Source organism: Callospermophilus lateralis, chromosome 2 (assembly GCF_048772815.1).
Source record: "Callospermophilus lateralis isolate mCalLat2 chromosome 2, mCalLat2.hap1, whole genome shotgun sequence".
NCBI classification, from domain to species: Eukaryota; Metazoa; Chordata; class Mammalia; order Rodentia; family Sciuridae; genus Callospermophilus; species Callospermophilus lateralis.
Window position 1 is genome coordinate 55,333,718 of NC_135306.1, and position 17,005 is coordinate 55,350,722.

The 17,005-nt window shown below is 39.5% G+C and overlaps 1 protein-coding gene and 1 non-coding gene across 15 annotated transcripts in view; both read left to right on the forward strand.

The window, feature by feature from the left end:
* The first annotated feature begins 3,958 nt into the window (after window positions 1–3,958).
* Window positions 3,959–4,027, forward strand: Trnav-cac (transfer RNA valine (anticodon CAC)). Its single transcript has one exon. It is a non-coding gene; the product is annotated as a tRNA-Val (tRNA).
* An 8,118-nt stretch (window positions 4,028–12,145) lies between these two features.
* The window catches only part of Mpdz (multiple PDZ domain crumbs cell polarity complex component), a 158,144-nt gene continuing 153,284 nt past the window's right edge, over window positions 12,146–17,005 (forward strand). For 13 of the 14 annotated variants that reach the window (XM_076845967.2, XM_076845972.2, XM_076845971.2 and 10 more), the window contains exon 1: window positions 12,146–12,381. The gene's annotated coding sequence lies outside the window, so the exon portion shown is untranslated. Of the gene's footprint in view, window positions 12,382–12,533; window positions 12,675–17,005 lie in introns of those variants that run through there. The other variant, XM_076845968.2, reaches the window with a different exon arrangement.

Genomic DNA, 17,005 nt, shown 5'->3' on the forward strand with positions numbered 1-17,005 from the left:
TTTTTTTTTAATGTGGTGCTGAGGATTGAACCCAGTGCCTCACATGCATGAGGCAAGCACTTTGCCACTGAGCCACAACCCCAGCCCCTGAAAACCATTATTAACATGGCAATAAAGAAGGAATATCATGTTCTTGTTTGTAGTTATTTCTCTGTGGTAGACTCATTCCTTCTCCTTTTTTTCTCAGAACTCCAAGATTGGACCTGGCTCAATGCTTAAAACACACTGCATTTGACCTCAAAAAGAAGAGTGAAAGGATATCTGGTCCTGAAAAGATAATTTCCATCTACCTCTTTGTTTTTTATTGATCATGTTCTTACCCATCTTAAAACCCTCTAATAGCACTTGAGTGCTCTTAAAATAATGCCATTGAGGGTCTTGTTTTTATGGACATGAGTGCAGGAGATCTTCCACATTGCCATTGTCCATTCACATCTCCTTCCTCTCTCTTTGGCATGTGACTGTCTTGGTAGCAGGAACCAGGCCATTTTCTTTCTTTCTTTTTTCTTTTCTCTCCTTTTCCTTCTCCTTCTCCTTCTCCTTCTTCTTCCTAGAGATTGAATCAGGGGTGCTCAAACAGTGAGCTACACCTATAGCCCTTTTAATTTTTTATTTTGAGACAGGGTCTCACTAAGTTCCTGAGGGTGGCTTTGAATGCTTGATCCTCCTGCCTCTGCCTTCTCAGTTTCTCAGATTATAGTCATGCACCACAGTGCACATATTGTTTTGTTCCTGTGATGATCTCAGTGCTTGACTTACATCAGGTACTCAGCTATCAGTCATAGAAGATTTGAGTGGTAGCCATTCCCTTATTACCATCCCTGCTGTGTCTAAGGATATTAATTACTTAAAAACAACAAAACTAGAGCAGAGGCTACAAATCAGCCTTAAGTTTCATCTCTAGGTTGGATACTTGCTGTTCTGTGTGGTCACCTAGTACTAGGTTTCTCTAGGTTCTAAAATTCTACCAATCTTTAGAGCCAATACAGAACAGTTCTTTAGTTTACTTCATTTTCCTCTCCTCCGAGTTTATCTGATGTGTCTAAGTAAAAAGCAAAAAACAAACAAACAGTAATTCGGAGTATCTATGTGCCCCATATAAAGTTATCACACAACATAAAAATTATATACATTACTCTCATGTCACATTAATGTCTTTATAAATATTATCTTCTTATAATATTATACATTGTTCATGTAATCTCAGTCTTCACATTTTGTCATTCATGTTTTATGTAATCTAATTGCAACATAAAGTAAAAGTCTCAAAATTTAATTAGTGTCAGATGTAAAAACCCCACACTTGTTGAATAAACTAGAGCAACTTATTTCAAGAATTGAAATATTTTAAAAGTCCATGACAAGGATTATGGAGATTAAGAGCCAAAATTCAGAGAATATTATAAAGTAGCAAAATCTTCTAACATGAAAACAAATATTCCCTTGAAACAGTGTTGCTTATTTATTCATTTGTGCTTATCAGAATTTACATCTTACTCTTACTCTTCTTAAGAGTGCAATCACATTATTGAACCAGGATTACTAAAATGCACCAAATTCAACTCTGTATCCTTTTTAGAAAATCTAATCGCTATGTTCATTAAATATGTTATCCTCTAGCACCAATGTAAGACCTTTCAGAGATTATAGTTGTTAATTTATGGGTTAAATCCTTCATTTTGCCAATATTTTTTCAATATTTACCAATATTTAATATATTTTTTCCAGCTTCAAAGATCATAAGTACAAAATTAAGAATTAATAGACTAAGAACTAATGGGGAAAGCAAAGACTTTAAAGGGTATTCACAATAATATCAATGCAGCATATATTTGAAAAGTATTTTATTTCTGTATTTTCCACTTTACCTTTATTTTTTTTTTTAGTTGTAGATGGACACAATACCTTTGTTTTATTTTTATGTGGTGAGGAGGATTGAACCCAGTGCCTCACATGTGCTAGGCAAGCACTCTACCCCTGAGCCACAACCACAACTCATTTCCTTTTTTAAAGCCAGCTTCCAATTTCTTCAAGGTAGCCAACATATTTAAGCTTTAAATAAAAACCATATAACTAACTTGAGTTAACTTGATAAATGACTCTAGTTGACTGGTTGCATTTTTAAAGGAAATTTCAGGGAAAGAAACACAAGTTCCTAGCCACTGTGGTTAATGCTCTATGTATTTACCTCTAAAACATAGACTTCGTAATATCTAAAAATGCTGCAACTTATAAGATGGAAATAACTCCAGATACTATTAAAAGAAAAAAAATAAACTACAAATTCCATTTGATTTGTCTATTGAATTATCCAATATTCTAGATTGCTATTTATTGCAGCATGTAAATAAAGAATTTTTCTATTAGGGGAGAAAGAAAGCTATCAGAGTTTTTGGGAAAGAATAATAAGAGTGCTGATTATGAAAACATGCTATAAAACCACAACGATGAAACCATCGTGATGAAATGTGATATGAGACAGTTGGTATTTGACTGACATTCTGTATGTGGCTCTCATGTAGGATGACAGAAGCACTACCAAAGTCATCAGGGACACTTGTGTTGTCTAGGATCTTTCATGAAGTCCCAAACCTGGAGACCTTAGGGATATTTGAAGTGATAAGACACACCCCCAGCACTTCTTAGAAATATAACAGATTCTCCCCCCTCTACCATCATCCACTTCCAAGCTACATTTTTTAAAAAAAAGAACTCAAAGGAGGATTTTCTAAGTCAGGCTTCTTTGGAGGAAATTAAAGAGAGTACTTTGTGGGGCTGGGGATGTGGCTCAAGCGGTAGCGCGCTCTCCTGGCATGCGTGTGGCCTGGGTTCGATCCTCAGCACCACATAGAAACAAAGATCTTGTGTCCGCTGAAAAAACTAAAAAATAAATATTAAAATTCTCTCTCTCTTAACAGGTAAAGGTCTGTTTCTTTACCTTATTCCCAAACAAGTGAAGGGAGCTTCAGAACAATCACTCACAGAATCTGCATATTCTGCTAAAGGGGAGGCATTTATTTTATCTCTAAGGCTGAATGTTCGCTGAACTGTTAAAAAAAAAACCCCAAAACAAAAAATAACCCAAATCAACCAAACCAAACCAAACCAAACAAAAACTTAGACCTTGTATGGTTCAGCTATTATAACAGAGCATGGTGAGAACGAGAAACTTGGTCTGGGACCTCTGGGGGAATGGTGAGTACAACCTAACGCTCTTAGACACATGTGAAGGTGGAAGCTTGCCTAGATAGTAGGATAGTAGATCCAAGACAAATTTGCAGATTTGGGTTGGGCTGAGTTGCTGAGTTTCTCTGAGCACCACGGATGCTTGATAGGTATTAGGTCTAGACTAGCCATTTTGAAAGAACTTCACAAAAGAACTGACTGACTGCCTGGATATGTAGACCCTATCAGGAAGAATCTGTGTGGGTTGTACTAGGGAAGCAAGAGTTGAAGGGGAGTATTATGAGGTCAGCAGGAATGTATATCAGCCCCATAATGGGCAGAGATCCAAGGAATCAGAGTGGAGGAGGTCTTCAAATAGCTCACTAAATCACCCCATAAGAGAAAAGTGGGTCTTTGGATATCTGCCATGGAAGGCAGTTTTTAACACTGAGCCAAGTAAAAAAATATTTTTGTTCCTTTTCATCTCATTTCCAGTTTCTTGCCCTAAACTTTAGGAGTCAGAAACAGCAGAGAGTAAATTGATAGGTCAGAGTGAATAAAACCCCGAAATATCCAACTAAACCTGAGAGAAAAGAGAAGCTTTAAATTGGATATATGATGAATTATTTTCAAAATTTTAATTTGGTCACAAATTTTTAACATTGCAAACTAAAGACTATTTACTTCTATCACCAAATGATTGCAAAAACAGTATAATTCATGGTGATTTAAAAGAACATTTATAAATCCCTTGATACTTCTTTTATCAAGAGATAGAGTTTGGGGCTGGGGATATAGCTCAGTTGGTAAGAGTGTTTGCCTCACACGCACAAGGCCCTGGGTTCAATCCCCAGCATCAAAAATAAGTAAATAAATAAATAAAGTGATAGAGTTTGGCTTCCCTATCCTGGTATCTGGTAAACACTTGTGACTGCTGTAGTATATTAAATACTTCAGAAGTAACACTGAATTTCCAAGGCTAGATAAGACAAGGCATGAGGCTGACCTGCCGTTATTCTCTTGGGCATTTGTTTGGGGACTCTTCAGCTGCCATAGAAGAAATTGATTTCTCTGAGGTCACCATATGGAGAGAGCACATGCAGAGATTATACTGAAGATCATAGACATACACAGAAGTAGGGATACAGAGACAGAGGCTCAAGAACTGGGGGTGGCAACCCAGGAACAGCAAGTGGATTGAGTAAAGCACTTACCCTTAGGTACAAAACAAACAAAACCCCCCACTAATCAGGATAAATCATATTTAATGCAATATTTTTAAAAATGGAAATCAATGTAAAGAAATCTATGATGAATAAACCACCAATATTTTAGATTAAAAAGGCCTCAGTGTAATAGTGGTTGTTCTGTTTGCCCCTCCACTATGGCTCAGCAAGAATTGCCTGAAAAGGATGCAAGAAAACTTTCTGAGGTGTTTAAAATATTCTATATTTTGGTCTGTTCAGTGTCTTCATGCACACACACACACACACACACACACACTTGTAATTGTTGAAACTAATTGAACTGTACACTTATGATCTGTGTGTTTATTATTTATAATTGTACCCTGTGCATGAATGTTTAGAATAGGACAGTGATTCAGTTGAGACTAAGGAACGCTGGAGAAATGTTGCAGGAGACTTTTGGGATCATTTACTTAGTCTTTAAAGGGAGAGCAATTGGAATGTATGGTCTCAACATCACTCTGTGTGAATATAAGAGCTGCAACTGCTGTGGCTATCTAGTTACAAGCTTAGATGGACGCTAACCCTGGGAGAAGGCAGAGCTGAAAGAACCAGAGATATGGGGGCCAGGGCCCTCATTCAACTATGCCTCTGATCCTTGCTTTTACTTTGGAACTTTCTAGTTATAGAAGCCACTTTGGATGGGACTTTCTATTACAAATTCAGAAAGACACACAGAGAACAATGGCTAGAAGGAGTAGGGCAGTAGCAGCTAGCAGTGAGTGAGCAGAAGACATGACGACACAGAAGTGGAGTGCAAATAGCCTAGAGTGCCACCATCCACCACCTGCCACCCAACAGGTACTGTGCTAGCACTGGAAGAGAACAGGGAAAGAGACAGACAAGGTCTCTGCTCTCATAGGCCTATATTCTTGCTGGTTAGGGAGACAAGAAAGGAGATCAGAATGATTTTATATAGTGGTAAGTGCTGTAATGATAATATAGAGCAATATGAAGTGTCAGAGGGGACTACTTTTCATTGGAAAGTTGGAGAAGTCTTCTCCACCGAGGTAACATTTGATTAGTGATCTGAATGATGAGAAAATACCACTGCTGGAAGCACTGAAGAAAAATCTTTCTTAGGTTAAGCCAAGTAGCACATTCCTGAAAGACAAAAAACAGATGAAGGACTGTACCTCCCTAAGAACTTTAAGTGTGAATAAATCACCTGGGAATCCAGTAAAAATGAAGATTCATATTCCCTAGGTCTGGGATGAGGTCTGAGATTGTGAATTTCTAACAAGCTTCCATTCAATGCAAATATGTGTGGTTTACAGACCACACCTGGAATATTTCTTCCAAAGTGTAGTTTACAGGAGTCTACAAAGCAATTGAAATTTAACATTTATGAATTTATTGCATTTTAAAACAGATACAACATCCAAGCATGCCATCCTTTTTCTGGCAATTCATTTTTTGTGCATTGGTTATTGATACGTTGGAAACTAAAACCACAAAATCAAGACCAAAACCAAACCAAACAAACAAAACCTAACCCTTTACAGAAAGTCTGAGAAATACTGCCCTAGGTTAAGAGTGCTACTGTTAAGGAGGGAGCAGATCTAGCTTCTAGAACTGCAGAGCAGCAGGGAACTTTGAAATACCAGTTGCAATGGAGAGTGGAAATAAAATGACAAGTACCAAACCTGAGTATGGAACAACTGACATTATCAGTACACGTTCACACAGATGCATTTCCCTCCTTCTCTTATGGCATTTGCACATATTCTGCAGGAGCTCCTGGTCTACTTCTCAGGCAAATACCCAGTAGTGTCTTCTCTAAGGACATCCTACAGCTCCAGAACAAAGACTTTCTTATTCTGGAACTTAGGGATCTCTGGGTAGGATGACTGTCCCTCAAAGTGAAGTACATGAGTCAACAAGCCTTTCCATATGCAGAGAGCCCAAGTAGCTGTTCATTACCTTATTTTTAAATATGAACAGACATCAAGGATCACTAGACTTTCAAGGAGCCAAATTAAACAAACATTGTTAGAGATGGAAGGAAAGCAAGATACACAGGGATAGGAGCACAATGAATTATAATTATAGTAGAATTACACAGACTGTAAAGAGAACCTAGTCTCTAGAACTGCAGCCTCTGAAATGACCTTCCATTTTTCTCCATGTGCTTGTGCTGTGACCAGATACCACACTTCTCCATGACACCTGGTTGTTCAATGACAGACATTCTTGTCTTCCTGGTTTTCCCAGCTATCCTTTATCTTTATCTATATTAAGATTTAGTGTATATTAAGATATACACTTAATATCAGTGTATATCTTGAAATTTAAAAATAGCTGTCTGCCTCATGGTGAATGGTTAAATGTGTGTTTTTCATCAGTTTGAGTACTTTTACCTACCAGTAACAGAGAACCCAGTGCAAACTAGTTTAAGAACTAAAGTAAATTTATTGACTCATATAAATGGAAAGACAGTAGATGGAGTAGATTTCTATTGAGATGTGATCCAGAGACCCAAGGGTGCACTTAAAAACTCAACTTTTGCCCTGTATTCTTTTGGCCATCATAAGGAAGAAGTATTATCTAAAAGACTGTACAACATGAACAATTTCTTTTCTTGCTGTTATTGCTTATTTTTCTTAATTTTTTTGACAATTGACTTATGACTTCAAAGTAGGCCCCTGGTGAAGAAATATTTTGTGGTGAGAGATTCCATAATGTAATTTTAGTTTCTGTAAACCTGAGACAAAGATACTGAAATGGCATTTAATTTTGTCTCCCCCAAATTTACCTAATTCCCATACTCTCTTCTGTAATTTCCTTACTGCATCAGAATTCTGTGGGTCCAAAACAAATGAATTCAAAGTCAGAAGGTCATGTCCTCCAAAAACCTTTCTTTTATCTCTAGAGAAATGACACCCAGAGAAACACACTGCTGATTTTAGAGTCTTTATCTCTTTGTAAACAGTTTGTAATATGAAGAGAGACATATCACTCTACTTGTTCTCAAAAGAGAAATAAATTTCGCATTTTTCTCATGCCTGGGATTCTCTTTTAGCTATTTTTTCCTCTTAATGACTTTCTCCTACACACACACACACACACAAACACACACACACACACACACACACACACACACACACATATATATATATATATATCAATTATTCTTCTTTCTTCCTTCTATATCTTCTCCGGATGTCTTGTCTATTTTCAATAGAGAAAAAAACAAAAGATCATTTGAAATGTTTTTTAATTGACAAACTGAAAAACAAAAGCAAAAACCATTTTTTTTTGAGAAACTAGAGGCCAATTAAAACCATAAAGTTAGTCAGCCAATAGAATATAAAAGTCTTTCTGCAAACTATAATAAACCAGAGTTTCCATGTGTTGTACGTTAGATAACCCGAAGGCAGAGGGAGATACACATATGCCATCTAGTTTGCACTTAAATGAAACATTATTAATAAGAGTCACAGATGGTTGAAGGTAATGGAAGTAGTCCAGTGTCCCACAATTAAAATTTCCCCAAATCACTTGGTTCTTGGGAAAAGGTTTGGTTCATATGGAGTGCTGACTCTGAGGTCCTGCAAAAAGATTTACTTCTTAGGAAAAGCAAAATGAAGACTGTGTGCTTAAAAGATGATTCTTGATGTATTGAAAATTTAATCTCCCTTATCTTTATTTTCTACACACATTAAAAAATTGGAGCAGACAACCTTGGTCTTTTAATTGTTTTAGAATTGTAGAGGAACCACAAATATAGAATAATATTATATGCTTAGTTTGTGTTTTATGTGATAAATTATAATGCAACATAAGTTAAATCAATCATGAAGTCCCCAAGAATTTTCACCTTATAAAAGTGGTCTGTCTGAATATTACTTAAATTTGAGAAAAATAAATGACTGTGGAGAGTGCCTCACTAGGGATAATGGTAGAATGCACACAGTGTTACTAATTTTTTCACCTTTAAATTCTAGATGCTTTGATCAATGTGAAGTAGATGAAATTACTAATCTGAACATGTGAGATAAACTTTATTTTACTACAAAGAGCAGAGTAGCCTCTGCTTTGTCTGCTTTGGCATTCTCTGTAAAATTTTTCTTCAATTTCTTCAATAAAAAATTGTAAACTAATCTAATATCCCATGCTGAATTTTTGCTTCTAGAAAATCTTGGTATTTCTGGGTTAGTATAAGCAGAAGAGAATAGAGAAATAACTATTTGTTTGGATTTTAAGTGTGTTCCAAAGGCTTGGTACCCAACTTAGTGCTATTGGGAAGTGGTGGACTCTTTGAGAAGTGAGAATCAACAGGAGGTCTTCAGGTCAGTGGGGTCATGCCCTTGAAGGAAACCACATCCCTTTCCTCTTCCTGTATTTTGCTTTCTAGTCATGAGTAAGTGGTTTTGCTCTTCCATGCTCTCCCACATGATGTACTGCCTTGCCACAGGCCCTAAAGCAAGAGAACCAAGAGATCACAGACTGACACCTCCAAAACTGTCAGTCAAAATAAGTTGATTATCTCAGGCATGGGTTATGGTGATTGAAAATCGACTAACACATGTGTTGACTTCAAAAGTTTTACTTCTAGCTTATTTACCATCTAATGGCCAAGGATTCTTAAATTTGCTTGAGTGAAATCACTTTATCAGTGCTAAATCATTTTGTGGAAGAACTAATCTCAATAAGATGGTTTTTGTCTTTCAATATACTACTGTGTAAAGACAGCATGTGAGATTTATTTTCCTGAATGAGACTAGAACAAAAGTGCCTTTTGAACCATGTTACATACAGTCTCTTCCTTTACTCTCATTTATTTACAATAAATCAGGAATTAAACTCCTCAGACTTGCTTTGAATATGGTGTTATGGTTTCTTTCCCTAGAGTTCAATACAAAAAATATCATTTTCACTTTTAGTAGCTAAAGGTTTAGTAGCTAGCTAGTAGGAGAAAAATGACAGTTAACATTTCATGGAATTATTGACTTTGCATTTGAGAATGACCAGCTTTGAAAACTGACAAATCCAAGTGTTTTGCTACTCAAAGGGAAGGAGCCCTTTAGAATTTCTAAGCAATAAAAAAGCAAAACAAAAACAAACAAACAAAAAACAAAACAAAAACAAAACTTCAAATGGAATACCTTGAGATAATTCTATGACAAGAACACCAAAATTATACAGGTGAATTTTTCATTCTCACAACCATATGTTTATCCTATGCCATCTGATCACCAATCAGGTGTGAAGAGTTTTGCTAGACTCTTAAAGTGAAAGGGTGATTTGGCCCCACTATCATGGAGTTTATAGTTTAAGTGGGAAGAAAGACATTGAGAAATTACATAAGTAGTTATAAAAACATCTAGCTAGATAGTATGACAAATATTACGAAGCAAAATTAGTGAGGATGTACCACAATGGGTTCAATATAATTTGTAGGAGAATTAATGTACTACTCACAGATACACTGAACTGTTTATAAAGACAAAGCTTGAGCAGAAATATCATGCTTCTGTTTTGGTAATCCATGTTTGAGACAAGCAAACAAGGAAGTTTAGCAAACACTTGGATATATGAAGAAGCCTGTATTGAACATATAAATTTAAGAATCCTTGGCTGAGCTGGGCATGCTTGTAATCTCAGTGGCTCAGGAGGCTAAGATAGGAGGAACCAGGGTTCAAAACCAGCTTCAGCAACAGCAAGGTGCTAAGCAACTTAGTGAGATCCTACCTCTAAAAATAGAGCTGGGGATGAGGCTCAGTAGTTGAGTGCCAAGTTCAAATCCCAGTACCACACACGCACACACACAAAAAGAAATCCTTGGCCATGAGATAGTAAACTGGAAGTGACACTTAATTTAGATGGAGCACTTAAAACAGAAGTGCATTCGTAATTGTGTCTTGAGGAATTTCAGCATTTAAAGTTTGGAGAGAGGAGGTAAACTGGCAAAGAAGACAGAAAAATTGACTGATAATGAAGGCAGATCTACATGGAAACTAATGAAACTTCATATTCTAGATTCTTCTCTTGCTTGGTAGGAGCCCCAGCAATGTGTTTACATGCTGATGTATTATATAAAAATTTCAAAAGATATTTCTGTTATAACTATCAAGGCCTACATATCTGCCCCTAAGAGGAAGAAGCAAAACCAAAATAGTTTGTTTGAACAAAAGTAGAGGAGGGGTAGGGTAGGGAGGTGTAGAGGTAGGGAATCCAAAAGGAGGGTGTTAAACAGCTGTGAAAGTTTGAGAGTTCAAGGAATATGAGAAGAGAAATATATCCATTAGATTTAGGTAGCAGAAGGCCATCATTATCCATAGCAAGAGCCCTATCAGTGCAGTGATGATAAAGGAAAACAGGATCTCCTTAGTTGATAAGTTTGAGAAATTTAGCTGTGAAGGGAGAGTGAAAAGGGTGGAGAGAGATGAGCTGTAAATGAGGGTCCAGTCCACCTCTTTCCTTCTAAGGTGGGGAGACTTGAGAATGATTATGGAAAGATTACACAAGATTGAGATGTGTTGAAGATATAAGGGAAAAAGATAGTTATTCTCACTAACTACATTTTCAAGGGATCCAGAGGTGATGAATGTCCAAGGACTTTAAAGAAATTCAGTCAAGAGTTTTCATTTCCTTGGTGGGCAACTCTACACTGATTCATGTTTGTGAAAATATAAGGGACCTTGGGCTGATGCACTATCTCCACCCAAGGCAAGCAGCTAACTCTATACTCCACTTCCAGCAGCAAGTAATTTATGTATTTTTGCAGCTTGCTCAAAATATCCATTTATAAGCTCATGTCAACTTCCCTCTGAAGCGCTGTATATTTTATAAACTGTCATTCTCTTTAAATATCTGATGAATGTTGCAGACATGCAAATTGATTTTTTTAGTAGCCAAAACAAAATTACAAGTCTGCCAAGAAAGAATAATACTTTTACTCAAGTTGAAAGACATTCTTGGGCTTCTGAGTATCTTTTGATTGTATATTCTAATATTAGATACATGTCATGAAAAACAGTAACTTTCTTGAACAGAAAAAAATTTGTGGGACACAAAAATTGAAGATATCAGAAAAACAATTTTAAATGGCACAACATAGAAATGAAAGTCTATTCTTTCCAGTACTATGCGATTCTGAACACTTCTTAATATTTTCTGTTTCTGTCTTTTAATTGGATCATCAAACTAAGAATGCATACTGACATGCTATAAGTTATTCACAAAGTGAGACTACTTTCCTCAATCCTGTTTCTCACCATCCTATAACTCAATATGCTACTCATGCAGAAGAGGTCCACAGTCAGTCCACAACAATACAAACCTGAAAGACTAGTTACTAGAGGACACCAGTATAAATACGTTGCTAAATTCAGTAAACAAGCAAACAAAAAAGGACTCCCGTTAAATCTGATTTTGGATAAACAATGAACAGTTTTTTTAGTATAAGTATGTTCCAAATGTTGCATGGTATACTTGTACTAAAGAAAAAATTTTTTTTTTTTTTAAATCTGAAATTCACATTTATTGGAGCGCCGGGTATTTTATCTGACAACCTCTCTGTCACGGGTACCCCAGACCAAAGGCCCTGGAGTTGGTTTAAAACCCAGGACCGGCTGGAAAGGCTGAGCCCCCTGATTGGCCAAGGCGCGCCCGCCGCCCCGCGGGTCTCAGGCGTCACCGCTCTCCGGCAGCCCGGGCCCCGCCGCCACCGCCTCCACCGCAGCCCCGGTCGGCGCAAGTGCGGCGCACGCTGGGGGAGGGGGAGCGGCAGAGCGCGAGGCTGGCGTCGGGCCGCGGGCTGCCGGCCGGGCGAGATTAAGTTTCTCGGTCACGCGTGAGTGTCTGTGCGCGTTTCTCCCCGAAGCTGCTCGCCGCGCCGTTACTTCAGAAGAGGAGAGAGCAGCGTGGGCGAGGCGAGGCAAGGCTCCTCTAGTCCCTGGCGACCCCAGTTCTCCAGCCCTCCGCCCCTACCGCGTCTCCGCCCGGGGCGGCCGCTGCAAGCCGGGTAAGCGGCGCCTGGCCCGGGCCCGGAGGCCGGAGCGCGCCCCCGCGTCCTGCGCGCGCTCCGGCCGGGAAAGTGAGCGGCGCTAAGGGTTCGGCGCGCGGCGGCGGCTGGCCGGGTGCGCTTGCTCCACCCCGCGCGGCCCGACCTCTCGGTGGAGCCACGGTCTTCTGGCTTTCTAAAGCGATGGAGTCTGGAAGTTTCCTTTGCTTCTCTACTCCCCCACCCCAACCCGCTCCCTGTTTGCTCATACTCTAAATGGTTTAAAAGTTTTTTTCTTCCCCTCGCCTGGAGAGGTATAGTAGTGGTGCCAAGAAGGGGGAACCCCGGGGCCTGGAGCGCGGGCAGGGCCCTCCGGGGTGTGGGAGCCTGTTGCTTTCCGCTGCGTATCGGCCCCGGGAGCTGGACGACCCCCCCTCCCCGCCTCCCCCAGTTACGCAGTGCCAGGTTTTGCTGGGTGGGAGTAAGGGGTGGGGTAATGTTCTGGTACTGTCGTCTCTAGCCTTGGCAGTGGGGGTCCCCGAGGCGAGCCGCTAATTGGTACTCGTTCCTCCCGACTCTCAGTGGCGCCCTTGCCCTTTCATCCCCTGTTCCCGTTTGTGGGGGCTTTCTCCCCCTGCCCCCTCCTCTTTTTAGTCGTTGACTGGCCTCTGTGCGCAGGGGGTTCATTGTCTTCAGTTTCGCGGCCCTGGGATGCTGATGTTCCTAGGGAAGCACTGCCTGGGAGACGCTTTGTGTTTCAGGGAGTTGTGCTTGTGTATGGGGTGGTGATGGTGTGAATTTTTGCTTGCATTCTTTGCAGAGGCACAAAGGCCGAGGTATTCTTCCCGGGGATCACATGGAAATTCAAGCTGGAGTAGTGGGGAGGAGGTGGGGCCGGGAGAAGGCAGCCACTACGCTGGGGATTTGAGACAAATAGGGGGTGTCGGACATTGCGTTCCTTCTCCGCAGGCGCGACTGCGGAGGTTGCATAGATAGGGAAGACCCGGGCAGTGAGTGCTGAATGCCTTTGTGCGGAGGCGGTTGCGGGTGGAGGCTATAGTGTTTCCTGTGTTTCATCAGATAAGAGGACCATGACTTCACCAGCCTCCCAGGAAAAAAAAAAAAAAAAAACTGTCCCTGTTCTTTTATGTCCGGAGGGGAAGAATCTGGAAAGTAACCAGATCTCGCCTCATCCTGCATTGATAGACAGCTGTGTTGTAAACATCCTCTTAGTGTTTCCGTGGATTTTCTTCATTTAGGTTGCCTTTTATAAATGACAGTTTATCCGATAACTAACAAGGTGATGGTTCTAGGGACTTGGAAGTTTTTACCTGTTGAATGTGATTGTAGGTGATTACAGTGAACTTTTTGCGAGGGTCGAGTCATTTAAATTTGTATAAGATATGCTTTAATGTCTAATAGAATTTAGGTAAATAGTTGCATTTAAAACTAACCAAGCCCGGCTGGCTCGCGCAGTACGATGGTGCAGGCCGTACTCCCAGTGACTGGTGAAGTCTAGACAGTGGGATTGCAAGTTCAAGACCAACCTTGGCAATTCAGAATTAAAAAATAAAATAAAATAAAAAAGCGCTGGGAATATAACTCAGTGGAGATGTAGACCTCGGATCCCAGCCCCAGTGCTACCCCAAATTAAGCAAATAAACAATAAACTCTTAACAAAGAGACGTTTCTTGCCTTGAACTTCAAATATAATCCAGAACTCTGGATTAATGCATCTGTGCCCTTGAGTGTCACGTAGTTTGGGGTACCCCTCAACTCTTCTCTAGTTCTCCTCTCTGCTTCATTTGCTAAAATAAACAAAAACTAATAATTCTTAACATTTTACTAATAGATCATATGTGTACCATATCTCTTACATATGTCCCTTTTTCTCCTTGACTTCTTTCTGTATTTTTTTTCATCTCCCCTCACTTGCTTCTGGTTTTCTTTCTCCCTTTACTTCACTCCTTCTTTCTTTTATAATTTCTATCACAGATTTGGCTCTGGTGGGTTTTTAAGGGTGTCTGTGTATTTCACATGCCTTTTAAATATAGGTGAAACATTTGACATTTAATTTTTCATTGACTTAACCCTGATTGACACTTCCAGCCTGTAGCTGATTGGGTGGGGAAGTTCTGATTTACATATGTGGAAGAAGTGGACCCATTGTCTTGAATTAAGATTAAGAGATTTTAGAAGCTCATTATGAACAAAGAATGGCTTGGAGGGAACTATCCTGAGTTAGAAATCCATATTTTCTCTACATTACATCCCAAATCTTATTATAGGCTTGACTCTTTCAAGTTGAGTTGCAGGTCAGCTCCATTCATTGGATATTGGACTGGATGTACTCAAATACAGTATGTTACAGCAAACAGTAGAGATCTTGTAATTCAAAGTAAAGAAGCAGATGACTTCCTAGTGATTTCAAGATTGCTTAATTGTGTAGGTGAATAATGATATATTCCCCAGTTACATGTGCTTTTAAAAGGTATCTGTCCTGAAGTAGAATTTCATTTGATAATAGTTAAATTGTTTCATATATTATCAACTTCATACTTATAACAAGAAATATTATTTTCTCTTATAAGTTAGTATTGTGCATTGGAGAGCATTTACATATAGTTGGGAAATGATGTTTAGTTCCACCATGCGACCAGCGCACTGGTTTCATTAAAGAGGTTCTTGGCATAAAAGTTAGCTAGTGAGATCAAATAAACACACAGACTCAGTTACCTTTTTCTGTGACCAGGTCCGAGATGGCTCTCCCTCTGACTCACACCTCGAACCACCCTGTAGGGCAGCAGGGATTACTCAGGGCTAGCAGGAGAGAGAGCGAGAGAGCACGCCAGGGAGTAGCCTTTTATTGGGGAACAAGAAATTAAGGGGAGAATTCCGTCCATTGAAGGTTGAGGGGGGCAGCACTGCAAGGTCAGGGTCAGTGATTGGCCCCCAGGTCAGTGGTCAGTCACACCCCCACACGGACAGGCTCTCCTGCACCAGGAGAGGGTCAGGAAAGCTCTGACACAGTTTAGCCAGAGGCCTCACACCCAAACCGGGAGTTGCCCAGTCACATGTGAGAATGGCTCCCCACAGTTTAGTATGGTAAAACCACAGTTTTGCAATTAAATAGTTTTAGTGGTGTTCCTCGGGTGGGGAAATGAATAAGGTGAAAAAAAATCACTTTGGATAATCAGTGCTAAGAATCTGTTCCCTTCCTGTGAAATATTTCCAGAGAAGGAATGAGGTAATTATTTGTTTAGTATGCAATAATAAATGGATTAGGAGGTGTGTAGCATTGGATTAGGCACTGTGGAGAACACAGAATATAAGATACTGCTCTGGAAATTTACTGTCTTTGAAAAATAGACAAATGAGAAAGAATAAAATGGTTTTACATGAGCAAAAGTTACAAAGATTCTATCTAAGTAGTTCAACATAGGGTTGCTAGCTGGCCTCATTGAGGTTCTTATGAAACAAAAGGGACTTATGTCTTCAAATAAGAGTAGGAAAGTGAAGGTTTTTATTTTATTTCTTTTTGTTGTTGTTTTTGTTTTTGGTATGAAGTATAGCTTACATCTAGTTTTTGCATTGAGAAGTGGTTATGGTATTGGGAAAGAGGTGGGGAAGTAGGTAGGCAGCAGGAATTGGAGTAGATTTCCATTTGGATCTTTCTGTAGTGGAAATGAAGGTTTGTGCCAAGGGAAGAAATTTGGCTGGGAAAGGACAATTGATGAACAGCTGTGAGGTATAGACGGAGTTTTGTTTTTATCTTTTTGGATTTGCCCATTCCAGTGTTTCTTAGTTCTGTGGAATACCTTTAACATCCCTATTTCTGCCAATAGTCATTTCAAGAAAATCTACCCCTTTGCTAGGATGCCCCCTCAAACTCTTAACAGCTTCTGTTGCCCAGTTCCAAAGCATTTTTCACATTTTCTAGGTATTTGTTATAACAGCACCCCATTTCTTGGTACCACACTATTTCCTGGTACCAAAATCTGTTAGAGCTATCATAGAGTAGGTAGATGGCTGAAACAACAAATTTGTTTCCTTACAATTCTGGGCCTGGAAATCTAAACCAAGGATAGGTTCCTCCTGAACCTCTCTCATTGGCTTGTGAATGTCTGTCTCTCTCTGTGTCTTCACATGAACTTTCTTTTGTGTATGTGTGGGGCTTAATCTGTTCTTATTAGTCATATTGGATTAGGAGCCACCCCAAGGACCTCATTTAACCTTTAGTACTTATTTAAAGACCCTGCTTCCAAATGTAGTCACATTTTGAGGTATTGGGGATTAGGACTTCATGAGTTTGGGGGGATTTAGTGGACACACAACTGACTGGCAGCAAAGTTCCTAAAGAGAACAAGGCTGTAAACTGTCTAGACCCCGAAGAAAGGAATGGCTCAGGGTAAGGGAGGGTGACCATGGAGAAGACTGTTACAGCAGTCTAAACAGTATTGTGGTAATTTGATGCTTGGAAAGAAAGGGAAACTTCTATTTGAGGAAAAAGATATTGTATCTTTGGCTTGAGCCACTTGTTTTCTTTATCTAGGTGTCTCCTGGGAAATTGTGGCCCTTCCTTTTAGTGGACAGAGCATTAGTTTTCTAGTGTTTTATAGAAAGCATTCATTTCTTAAAATACTTC